Genomic DNA, 12398 nt, shown 5'->3' on the forward strand with positions numbered 1-12398 from the left:
TTCATTTTGAGACTTCCGATATGCATTTAATTCATCCATGTGTCTCTTGAACTGTTTTTGTTTTCTCTTACGTCCTAGAGGATGCTAGGGTCCTTGTACCATGGGGTATAGACGGGTCCCTTGGGAGCCATGGGCACTTTAAGAGTTTAATAGTGTGGGCTGGCTGCTCCCTCTATGCCTCTCCTACCAGACCCAGTTTAGAAAATGTGCCTGGTGGAGCCGGTCACAGCTAGGGGAGCTCCTAGGAGTTTTTCTAGCTTTATTGTTTTTTTTAAAGAGTTAGGTACAGGGAGGCTGCTGGCAACAGCCTCCCTGCTTCGTGGGACTTGGGGGGAGTAGGATCCAACCCTAAAGGTTAATGGCTCCTATCTCCGACACTGAGCTCCTGAGGGTGAAGATCGCAAGCCCACGCGGCGACTGCTCACTCCTGCAGCATGGCCACCACCGCCTACCAGAGCCAGAAGATGGAGTAGTGAGTATGAGGCCAGCGCCCCGGTAAGCAGGTCGCCGGCGAGAATGGCTGCATAAGGGTTGGAGCGCAGCCCTGCAAAGCTGCGCTCCAGAGGTCTCAGCGATACAATGTGTGTTGCTGTGAGGGGCGTCCTGAGCCACCACACAGACCCTACACTGGTATACAGGGGCTAACGGGCTAATCCCGCTGTTAGCAACCGCATTTACCTCAGGCCAGTATAATCAGCGGAAAGACGCGCCATTACAGGGGGCGGGGCTTCTTCCTCAGAGCGGATACAGCACTCACCAGCACCATTAACTCCCTGCAGATCACACTACAGAGACGCTGACAGGGAGCGCTACCCTCTTCACTCCAGCTATACCAGGGTGTATTAGACAAGGGGGGGGGGGGAGTATTATATTTCACTGTGTAATCTATTTAGGTTATTCAGTCAGCTCCAGGCATTTATCATAATAACTGCCTACTGGGGCGCTGTGTGGCTGGCTCCTTATACTCTGTGTCTCTGAAGGTACTCTGTGAGGAAACTACATTTTCCTGTGTGTGTGTGTTGATCTATCTCGCATTACTACGTCCAAGGACTCTGTCTTGTGCTGCAGAGTGTGTATCTTCTCCTAAAGAGTCTATTCCATGTACTCAGGAATGTAATATACTGTCCCAGGCTTCTGAATCCGAGCCCCCATGGGTGGCTTCTATCTGGGGAATGATATCCCTGATTTAATCTAGGATGGCTCATAATGAGACTGAAACACAGGTTTTAAGACAATCTGTAGAGGTTAAGTCGTATTCAGCCCCCATTGCCTCCTCAAAAGCCCCTGGTATATACCCTAAAAAGCGTGCTCTTGCCCAGATAATGCAAGCTGACACCGACTCTGATTCAGGGGACGGTGATGGTGATATACTGGGGGGGAGGCATCCCTTGTTAAGGGGGTGCATCTCATGATTGAGGCTATTAGGGACATTTTACACATTACTGATAAGGTACCTGAGCAGGTAGAGGAGGCTTATTTTACAGACAATAAGAAAACCTCCCTTACATTCCCTGCGTCTAAGGAATTAAACGCACTGTTTGAAAAATCCTGGGAAGACCCGGAGAAAAAGTTCCAGATACCAAAAAGGGTTCTCATTGCCTTTCCTTTCTCTGAGGAGGACAGGAAAAAGTGGACCCCCCCCCTCCCCCATAGTAGACGCTTCTGTATCTAGGTTGTCTAAGAAGGTGGTTTTACCTGTCCCTGGGTCCAGCGCTTTAAAATAGCTGGCTGACCGCAAGATTGAGACTACACTCAAATCCTTATACACAGCTAATGGTGTAGCTTTACGATCCACTATTGCTTGTGCATGGATTTATAAGGCCATAGTAAAGTGGTCAGGCACTTTACTTGAGGAATTAAATTCTATAGATAGAAGTGACATTGAATTGTTTTTACGTCACATATAGGATGCTGCAGGTTTCATGTTGGAAGCCATGAAGGACCTTGGACATCTTAATGCGAGAGCTTCTTCCATGGCTGTCTCGGCACGCAGGGGACTATAGCTGCGTCAATGGTCTGCAGATGCTGAATATAAGAAGAGTGTGGAGAACCTACCCTTCACAGGTCAGGCTCTGGGATCTCCATGGCAACTGCGGAAAGTTAACTTTTCTTCCCTCTATAACTACCGACTAGGAAATCTTATCCTACGTCTACAATGCAGTCCTTTCGGACCACGAAAGTTAAAAAGTCCAAACGCCCTTCCACTTTCTTTAGAGGAGGTCGGGGGAAATCCAAAAAACCTGCACCAACAGGTTCCCAGGAACAGAAACCTGTTGCTGCTTCCTCAAATCCTCGGCATGACGTTGGACCTCCCAGCCTGGAGATCAGGCAGGTGGGAGCAAGACTAAGATACTTCAGTCATGTCTGGGCGTCCTCATGCCTGGATCCCTGGGTACAGGATATTGTTACCCAGGGGTACATACTGGAGTTTCAAGAGCTCCCACCTCACAGATTCTTCAAATCAGGCTTAGCAGCTTCGCTGACAGAAAGTGCTATCCTACAGGAAGCCATTCAAAAATTGCTAAAGTCAAATGTCATTGTTCCAGTTCCACCTCACCTAGCAAACAAGGGTTATTACTCAAACCTGTTTGTGGTACCGAAACCGGATGGTTCGGTCAGGCCTATATTGAATTAAAGTCATTGAACCCTTATTTGAAGGACTTCAAATTCAAGATGGAGTCTCTGAGAGCGGTGATCTCAGGTCTGGAGGAGGGGGAATTTCTGGTAGCCCTAGATATCAAGGATGCGTACCTTCACATTCCGATCGGGCCGCCTCACCAGGCTTATCTAAGATTTGCGCTACTGGACTGTCACTATCAGTTCCAGGCACTGCCGTTTTGGCCTCTCCACGACATCAAGGATGTTCACCAAGGTCATGGTGGAAATGATGCTACTCCACCGCAAGCAGGGTGTGAACATAATTCCTTTTCTGGACGATCTGCTAATAAAGGCGTCTTCCTGGGAGAAGTTGTTACAGAGCAATGCTATCTCAACTCAACTACTCTAGGATCATGGATGGATCCTGAATCTTCCAAAGTCACATTTGGAGCCAACAAGGAGGCTGTCCATCCTAGGGATGATCCTCGACACAGAAGTACAGAGGGTGTTTCTGCCGGCGGAGAAAGCGTTAGTGATACAAACAATGGTCCGGAATGTCCTCATGCCAGCCCGGGTTTCAGTTCATCAGTGCATTCGCCTTTTGGGAAAGATGGTTGCCTCCTATGAGGCTCTATAGTACGTAGGATTTCATGCACGGTCCTTTCAGCTAGATCTCCTGGACAAATGGTCGGGATCTCATCTTCACATGCACCAGAGGATACGTCTGTCGCCAAAAGCTAGAATCTCGCTCCTCTGGTAGCTGCAAACTTCTCACCTACTAGAGGGCCGCAGGTTCGGGATTCAGAATTGGATCCTTCTAACCACAGTTGCAAGTCTCACAGGTTGGGATGCAGTCGCCTAAGGGGAAAACTTCCAAAGAAGGTGGTCAAGCCTGGAATCCATCCTCCCGATAAACATTCTGGAACTAAGGGCCGTGTACAACGGTCTACTCCAGGCAGCACATCTAAAAGATAAGGCCATTCAAGTTCAGTCGGACAGTGGCCTACATAAACCGACAGGGCGAACGAAGAGCAGGGCTGCAATGTCTGAGGTGACAAGAATCATCCTCTGTGCAGAAAAACACGTGGCGCTGTCAGCAATTTACATTCCGAGAGTGGACAACTGGGAAGTGGACTTCCGCAGCAGACATGATCTCCATCCTGGAGAATGGGGCCTCCACCCGGATGTGTTTGCGGAAGTGACAGGTCTTTGGGGTGTACCTCAAATAGACATGATGGCCTCCCGCCTCAACAAGAAGCTTTGGAGGTGCTGTTCCAGGTCGAGAGACCCACAGCCAGTGGCGGTGGACGCCCTTGTGATTCCGTGGGTGTTCAAGTCAGTGTATGTGTTCCCTCCACTTACACTCATCCCAAGGATTCTAAGACTAATAAAAACAAGAGTTCAAGCGATCCTCGTTGCTTTGGACTGGCCAAGAAGGGCATGGTACGCGGATCTTCTGGAGTTACTGCTGGAAGATCCGAGGCCTCTTCCTCTTCGTGAGGACCTTCTGCAAAAGGGGCCTTCGCTTATCAAGACTTACCACGGTTACGTTTGAAGGCATGGAGGTTAAACTCCAGATCTTTGCTTGGAAGGGCATTCCGAACAAGGTTATTTCTACCCTGATACAGGCTAGGAAAGGAGTAACATCTAAATATTACCATCGACTTTAGAAAAAGTACTTGTCTTAGTGTGAATCCAAGAAGTTTCAACTAGGTCGGTTTCTCCTTTTTCTGCAAGCAGGTGTGTATGTGGGCCTACGCTTGGGCTCCATAAAAGTACAGATTTTGGCCTTGTCCATTTTCTTCCAGAAACAATTGGCTGTCCTCCCTGAGGTTCAGACATTTTTGAAAGGGATTCTGCACATCTAGCCTCCCTTTTTGCCTCCTATGGCACCTTGGGATCTTCATGTGGTGCTGCAGTTCCTGCAGTCGGATTGGTTTGAGCCTTTACAGGAGGTTGATGTCAAGTTTCTTACCTGGAAGGTGGTCACTTTGTTGGCATTAGCATGTGCTAGATGTGTGTCAGAATCTGGGGCATTGTACTGCAAGAGCCCCTACTTGAATTTCCATGAAGATAGAGCTGAGCTCAGGACGCGTCAGCAATTTCTCCCGAAGGTTGTGTCGGCTTTTCATATCAACCAACCTATTGTGGTGCCAGTGGCTACTGACTCCTCAATTACCTCAAAGTCCTTGGATGTTGTGAGGGCTTTGATGATTTATGTGAAGAGAACTTCTCGTCACAGAAAATCGGACGCTGTTTGTCCTTTATGATCCCTATTAGGTGGGGTATCCTGCTTCTAAGCAGATGATTTCTTGCTGGGTCAGGATTACTATCCAGCATGCTTATTCTACGGCAGGATTGTCATGTCCAAAGTCTGTTAAGGCCCAATCTACTCGTAAAGTGGGTTATTACTGGGCGGCTGCCCTGGGTGTCTTGGCTTTACAACTTTGCAGAGCAGCTGCTTGGTCAGGGTCGAACACGTTTGCTAAGTTCTACAAGTTCTATACTTTGGCCTCTGAGGACCTTAAGTTTGGTCAATCGGTTCTGCAGGAGCCTCCGCGCTTTACCTCCTGTACTGGTAGCTTTGGTATATCCACATGGTACTAATGTGGACCCCAGCATCCTCTAGGACGTAATAGAAAATAGGATTTTAATTACCTACCAGTAAATCCTTTTCTCGTAGTCCGTAGAGGATACTGGGCGCCTGCCCAGTGCTTCGTTTTCCTGCATTTGTTACTTGGTTAAGTACTGCATTGTTACTTGGTAAAGTACTGTGGTTCAGCCGTTGATGAATTGTTTCTGGCTGGTTAGCTTGGTTTTCTGTTATGTGTGAGCTGGTGTGAATCTCACCACTATCTGTGTATTTCCTTCTCTCGAAGTATGTCCGTCTCCTCGGGCACAGTTTCTAGACTGGGTCTGGTAGGAAGGGCATAGAGGGAGGATCCAGCCCACACTATTAAACTCTTAAAGTGCCCGTGGCTCCCAAGGGACCCGTCTATACCCCATGGTACTAATGTGGACCCCAGCATCCTCTACGGACAACGAGAAAAGGATTTACCGGTAGGTAATTAAAATCCTATTTTTAATTGATAATATCAACCTCCAGTTTGCTTATTTTATCATTTGTCATTTTCATTAGGTTTTTTAAATCTTCCATCTTGGATAAGGGTTCAAATCTATTTTCATATAATTGAATACCCTCATTGATTTTAAGTAATGAGAGTTCTCGATCTTTTGTTATTAGGTTTATTAAGTCTTTGGGATATTTATTCAAAATGTGATTCCACTGTTCATAGAAAGCTGATTGGGTGGGTATAAATGTTGCATTTTTCTGAATTCTCAGATCCCGTGGAATTTCATTTTCTAAATATTTTTTCAAGGTAGTAACTTCCCACCATTGTTTTGTGTCTTGGGTGTATAATTTCTCTAACTTTAGAAATTTACTACAAAACCTCTCCTCTATTGGAGGTTCAATTGGTGTATTGGTGTTAGAAAAAAATGACCTCTAAATTATTTCTGAAATTAGTATGCGTTAAGTGAATTGATTTATATTGCGTCATGTTAGTATCAGCAGCAGTGAATAATAATAATAAAAATAATAATAATAATAATAATAATAATAATAATAATAAATGAGGGTATTCAATTATATGAAAATAGGTTTGAACCCTTATCTAGGATGGAATATTTCCAAAACCTAATGAAAATGACAAATGATAAAATTAACTATCTGGAGGTTGATATTATAAATCAAAAACAAAGAAAATTCAAGAGACATGGATGAATTACATATATATTGGAAATCTCAAAATGAAAAAAGGACTACACAAACAACCAGACAAACACCGAAATATGAACAACAGAGAACATTCGTACACAGATACAAAACCCCAAAGAAAACATTCCATCCACATACCTTTTCAGAAATGGAAAGGAGGTCAAGAAAGACGTCCGTTGATAAATCAGAAACCAATACAGATCTGTCAAAGAGAATACCAAACCTACAATCCAAAAAAATTTCATATAAAAATAAACTCATCAAGGATTCCTATAGCGAGAAGAGAAGATGAAGAACAATTCACGTCGCTACTTCAAACAATTCAAAAGAAGAACCAGGAAAAAGATGACGAGCAAGGAACATCACACACAAGCTGGCCTAGAAAGCAATCTACAAAGAGGAATCATTGTGAGGAAACCAATGAATATTGACAGATGAAGAATTAAGTGTTTTTTTTAGAGACCAACCATGCCATGAGAAAACCTCCAGATTACACACCACACAACAAAAAACAGAAAAAGCAAAGAATAAGACAAAGAGGAACAAGGGGAGGAATTAGGAGCAAGAAAAAAAGAAAGATACAAAAATACAACCAAAGACAACAATATTTAATTTGAGTAAAAAAAAACTGACCACGATGCAAAAATCTTCCAAGAAAAGATTTAAATTTCGCTCCCCATTCAAGAATAGATTAATTTAATCTATATATTGATGTCCAAAAATTTGTGAGAAAATTGTGTATAAAGAATTTTTTTCCTAACAATCAAACAAAAACCATAGAAGACACTACGGATCAATACCAGCACACACAATACAAACCGAAAATCTGTGTTCAATCCAGGATACTGTTAAATGCAATTTAACGAAAGAAGAAAGTTTGGCACTCAAGTAATTAAAACAAGACAACACATTGGTATTAAAACCTGCTGACAAAGGCGGAGGAATTGTAATCATGCAATGAGAGCAATATGAAGAGGAGGCTGACCGGTTATTAGGAGACTCAGATACCTACCAAATGCTTAATCAAGATCCCACACAAATGTTTGCAAGAGAGTTGAATAGCCATCTTGAAAAATTACTAGAACTGGGAATATCAGCAAAAAATAATTTGAATTTCTTAAACAATTAAATCCAAAAATGTTAACTATTTTTTGCTCAAAATTCATAAACACCCCACTAAACCACCTCGTCAACCAATAATTTATGGACTCAATTCCATCACCTCAAACTTATCAAAATACACAGATTTCTCTTACGTCCTAGAGGATGCTGGGGTCCACTTTAGAACCATGGGGTATAGACGGTTCCGTAGGAGCCCTGGACACTTTAAGACTTTTTTAGCTGTGTGATCTGGCTCCTCCCTCTATGCCCCTCCCCCAGACCTCAGTTTAGAAAATGTGCCCGGGAGACTGGATGCACACTAGTGGAGCTCTACTGAGTTCTGCTAGAAAATAGACTGTTAGGTTTTTTATTTTACAGGAAAGCTGCTGGCAACTTAGGGTGGAAGTAGAACCAACTTCTCAGTTAGTTCAATGGTTCTGCTTCCGCTGCCAGGACACCATTAGCTCCTGAAGTGTACTGAACACGGCTCCAGCCTAGCCAGCGTTCGCTCCCACAGCACTGCCACCACCCCCTAACAGAGCCAGAAGACGTGGGAAAATACCGGAGTCCTGCAGAGAGGGGTCCTCCGGTCATCGTGGCGGCATACAGGTACAGCCCATGTTCTTAGCACAGGGTGCAGAGCGCGCGCGGGGGGGGGGGGGGGGGGGTGCTCTCAGGACATATATTAATCCTTACTCTCACTGGAAAAAAGACATCTCCCTGAATGCTGAGATGCCAGCCCCAGCCAGTATAAAAATGTTTAGTGCTGAAGGGGAAGCGCGCCATTGATAAAGGCGGGACTTCACCTCAGAGCGGACAGTACACTCACTAGGCACCATTTTCTCTCCACAAAAGCGCTGGTGAGCTGCTCCTCAACGCTGTCTCCTCAGAACCGCTGTCACAAGTACCAGGGTGTTATAGAGGGGACGGGCGGGGGACATTTTTATTATTAATTAGCGCTGCTACTGTAATTTTTTGTTATATAATTATATAAATTATGTACAGGGCACTTTGTGTGGACTGGCAATTCCCTTTGTGTTTTTCTCTTACAGACATTAGGTAGGTCTGTCCCCAATAGGCCCCCGTGTGGGTGTGTGTGTGTGAGTGTAACATGTCAGAACACAAGGAGGATTCTTCACCGGAGGAAACCATATTTGAAGCACAAGAGGGTAATATGGTGGCCCTTCCCTCTCAGAAGGAGCCGTTGTGGGTGAGACAATTGCAAACTAATATGTCACAACTTGCTAAAAAAAATTCAGAGTCTGAACAACAGACAAAGTATTGGAGACAGTCTGTGGAAGATGCATTATTAGCGATTCCCTCACTTTCCTCCACTCACAACCCTTCCAGTTCACATAAAAGGTCTCTTTTCCAAATTATGCAGGGGGACACAGACACAGATTCCAACACGGATCTAGACACTGTTGTTGAGGGGTTGATCCCAAATTGGCGAAAAGCATTCAATGTATGATAGTCGCTATAAAAGAGGTGTTGGAATTTCCTGATGCAACACCACTACCTGAGGAAATAATTATTTTTAATTAAATAAAAAACGGGTGACTTTCCCTCCTAAGGATTTGAATGCATTTTTTGAAGAAGCTTGGTCTAATCCTGAAAAGAAATTTTCTATTCCCAGGAGGATACGTGTTACATACCCGTTCCCTGAGGACGACAGACGTAAATGGGAATGTCCCCTGATGGTGGACACCTCAGTTTCCAGACTGTCTAAGAAAATAATTTTGCCGGCACCAGGGTCAGCTTCCTTAAAAGATCCTTCTGACCGCAAACTGGAATCTACGTCAAAATCCATATATATAGCTAATGGAACGGCACTCAGACCCACCATTGCGTGTGCGTGGGTGGGTAATGCTGTGGAAAAATGGTCAGACAACTTACTACTTAATATAGACACAGTTGATAAAGATGATCTGATCCTAACTGTCATATCAAGGATGCTGCAGGTTATTTAGTAGAAGCTATGAAGGATGTTGGTTTATTAAATTCAAGATCCCCCGCTATGGCGATTTCAGCTCGCAGGGCTCCATGGATTCGCCAATGGAACGCTGATGCAGAATCAAAGCAAAATATTGAGGCACTCCCTTACACTGGTGAGGCACTATTTGGTGACAAACTGGATGCCATGATTTCAACGACAACATCATGCAAGTCCGCTTTTCTGCCTTCTGATTTTCATACTCATACGATGCAGTCCTTTTGGCCCAACCAATATAAAAAGGTACCCCCTTCTTCGCTGGTCGAGGGCGGGGTAAAGGTCAAAAACCTGCCACACAGGCATGTTCCCAAGGGCAGAAGCCAACCGCTGCTTCTGCTACAACCACTACATGACGCTGGGACTCCCATTTAGGAGTCCGGTCGATTGGGGGCCCGTCTACTATTCTTCAGTCAGGTCTGGGTTTACTCAGGTCTAGATCCTTGGGTACTACAGATAGTATCTCAAGGGTACAAACTGGAATTTCAAGATGTTCCCCCGTGCCGATTTTTCGAATCAGCCTTACCAGTTTCTGTTCAGGACAGCACAAAAGTGTTGGACGCAATACAGAAATTATGTCAAAACAATGTAATTTCCTTGGTTCCTGTAATGCAAAGAAAAACAGGGTTTTATTCAAGTCTGTTTGTGGTACCGAAGCCGGATGGTTCGGTCAGACCGAATTTAAACTTAAAATCCTTGAATCTTCATCTCAAATGGTGTAAATTCAAAATGGAGTCACTGAGGGCAGTAATTTCCAATCTGGAATAGGGGGAATTTATGGTGTCAGTGGACATCAAAGATGCTTATTTGCATGTTCCCATATAACCTCCACATCAAGCATACCTGAGGTTTGCCATTCAAGACTGTCACTATCAGTTTCGGATGTTGCCTTTCGGCCTTTCCACGGCTCCGAGAATATTCACCAAAGTGATGGCGGAGATGATGGTTCTCCTTCGCCAGAAAGGAGTCAACATAATTCCTTACCTGGACAATCTCCTCATAAAAGCGAGATCCAAGGAAACGCTAGTGCAGAACATCGCACTGTCCATGACGGTGCTTCAACAGCACGGTTGGATTATCAACCTTCCAAATCTCAGTTGGAACCAACAATGAGATTATTATTCCTGGGAATGATATTGGACACCGAGGTACAAAAGATATTCTTACCTCTGGAAAAGGCTCTGGAAATTCAGAGGCTGGTCAAACTACTTTTGAAACCAACACCCGTGTCGATCCATCAGTGCATCCGCCTGGCAAGATGGTAGCAGCTTACGAGGCACTACAGTATGGCCACGGTTTTCCAGTGGGACCTGCTGGACAAGTGGTCAAGATCGCATCTTCACATGCATCGAACAATAATCCTGTCGGAAAAGAAAAGAGTTTCACTCCTGTGGTGGCTACAAACTTCTCACCTACTGCAGGGACGCAGGTTCGGGATTCATGCCTGGTTCCTGGTAACCACGGATGCAAGTCTCCGAGGTTGGGGAGCAGTCACGCAAGGGGAAAACTTCCAAGGAAGATGGTCATGCCAAGAGACGCTTCACATAAACATTCTGGAGTTGAAGGCAGTCTACTACTGCCTTCAACAAGCGTTTCATATTCTTCAAGATCATCCCATCCAGATCCAATCTCACAATGTAACAGCAGTGGCTTACATAAACCGTCAAGAAGGAACGAAAAGCAGAGCAGCCATGGCAGAGGTGACCAAAATACTCCTCTGGGCAGAAAAACATGCTACAGCTCTGTCAGCGGTCTTCATTCTGGGAGTGGACAACTGGAAAGCAGACTTCCTCAGCAGACACGATCTCCATCCCGGGAAGTGGGGCCTCCACCCCGAATTATTTGCGGAAATAACAAGTTATTGGGGCGTTCCTCAAGTAGACATGATGGCGTCTCGTCTCAACAAGAAACTTCAGAAGTATTGTTCCAGGTTGAGAGACCCACAAGCAATAGCAGTGGATGCACTGGTGACCCAGTGGGTGTTCCAGCCAGTGTACGTCTTCCCTCCACTTCCACTAATACCCAAAACTCTCAAAATTATAAGAAGAACAAGGGTGCGGGCGATACTCATCGCCCCAGATTGGCCAAGAAGGGCTTGGTATCCAGATCTTCAGGAGTTACGGATAGAAGATCCTCGGTTTCTTCCTCTTCGAGAGGACCTCATTCAGTACGGGCCGCTGGTTTATCCAGACTTACCGCGGCTGAGTTTGACGACATGGCTGTTGAAGTCCAGATCCTAGCTCGTAAGGGTATTCCAAATGAAGTCATTCCCACACTTATTCAGGCCAGGAAAGGGGTAACGTCCAAGCATTACCATCATATTTGAAGAAAAATAAGAATTTACTCACCGGTAATTCTATTTCTCGTAGTCCGTAGTGGATGCTGGGAACTCCGTAAGGACCACGGGGAATAGACGGGCTCCGCAGGAGACTGGGCACTCTAAAAGAAAGATTAGATACTATCTGGTGTGCACTGGCTCCTCCCTCTATGCCCCTCCTCCAGACCTCAGTTAGGGAAACTGTGCCCGGAAGAGCTGACACAACAAGGAAAGGATTTGGAATCCAGGGTAAGACTCATACCAGCCACACCAATCACACTGTACAACTTGTGATAACCATACCCAGTTAACAGTATGAACAACAACTGAGCCTCATTTAACGGATGGCTCATAACAATAACCCTTTAGTTAAGCAATAACCATATACATGTATTGCAGAGAGTCCGCGCTTGGGACGGGCGCCCAGCATCCACTACGGACTACGAGAAATAGAATTACCGGTGAGTAAATTCTTATTTTCTCTGACGTCCTAGTGGATGCTGGGAACTCCGTAAGGACCATGGGGATTATACCAAAGCTCCCAAACGGGTGGGAGAGTGCGGATGACTCTGCAGCACCGCATGAGCAAACTCAAGGTCCTCCTCAGCCAGGGT

At 45.2% G+C, this 12398-nt stretch overlaps 1 protein-coding gene across 4 annotated transcripts in view; it reads left to right on the forward strand.

Moving 5' to 3' along the window:
• ZCWPW2 (zinc finger CW-type and PWWP domain containing 2) overlaps positions 1-12398 on the forward strand; it is a 534661-nt gene that overhangs the window by 349784 nt on the left and 172479 nt on the right. The gene's annotated exons all lie outside the window — the stretch shown is intronic.

The sequence above is a fragment of the Pseudophryne corroboree genome, chromosome 5 (genome assembly GCF_028390025.1).
Source record: "Pseudophryne corroboree isolate aPseCor3 chromosome 5, aPseCor3.hap2, whole genome shotgun sequence".
NCBI lineage: Eukaryota > Metazoa > Chordata > Amphibia > Anura > Myobatrachidae > Pseudophryne > Pseudophryne corroboree.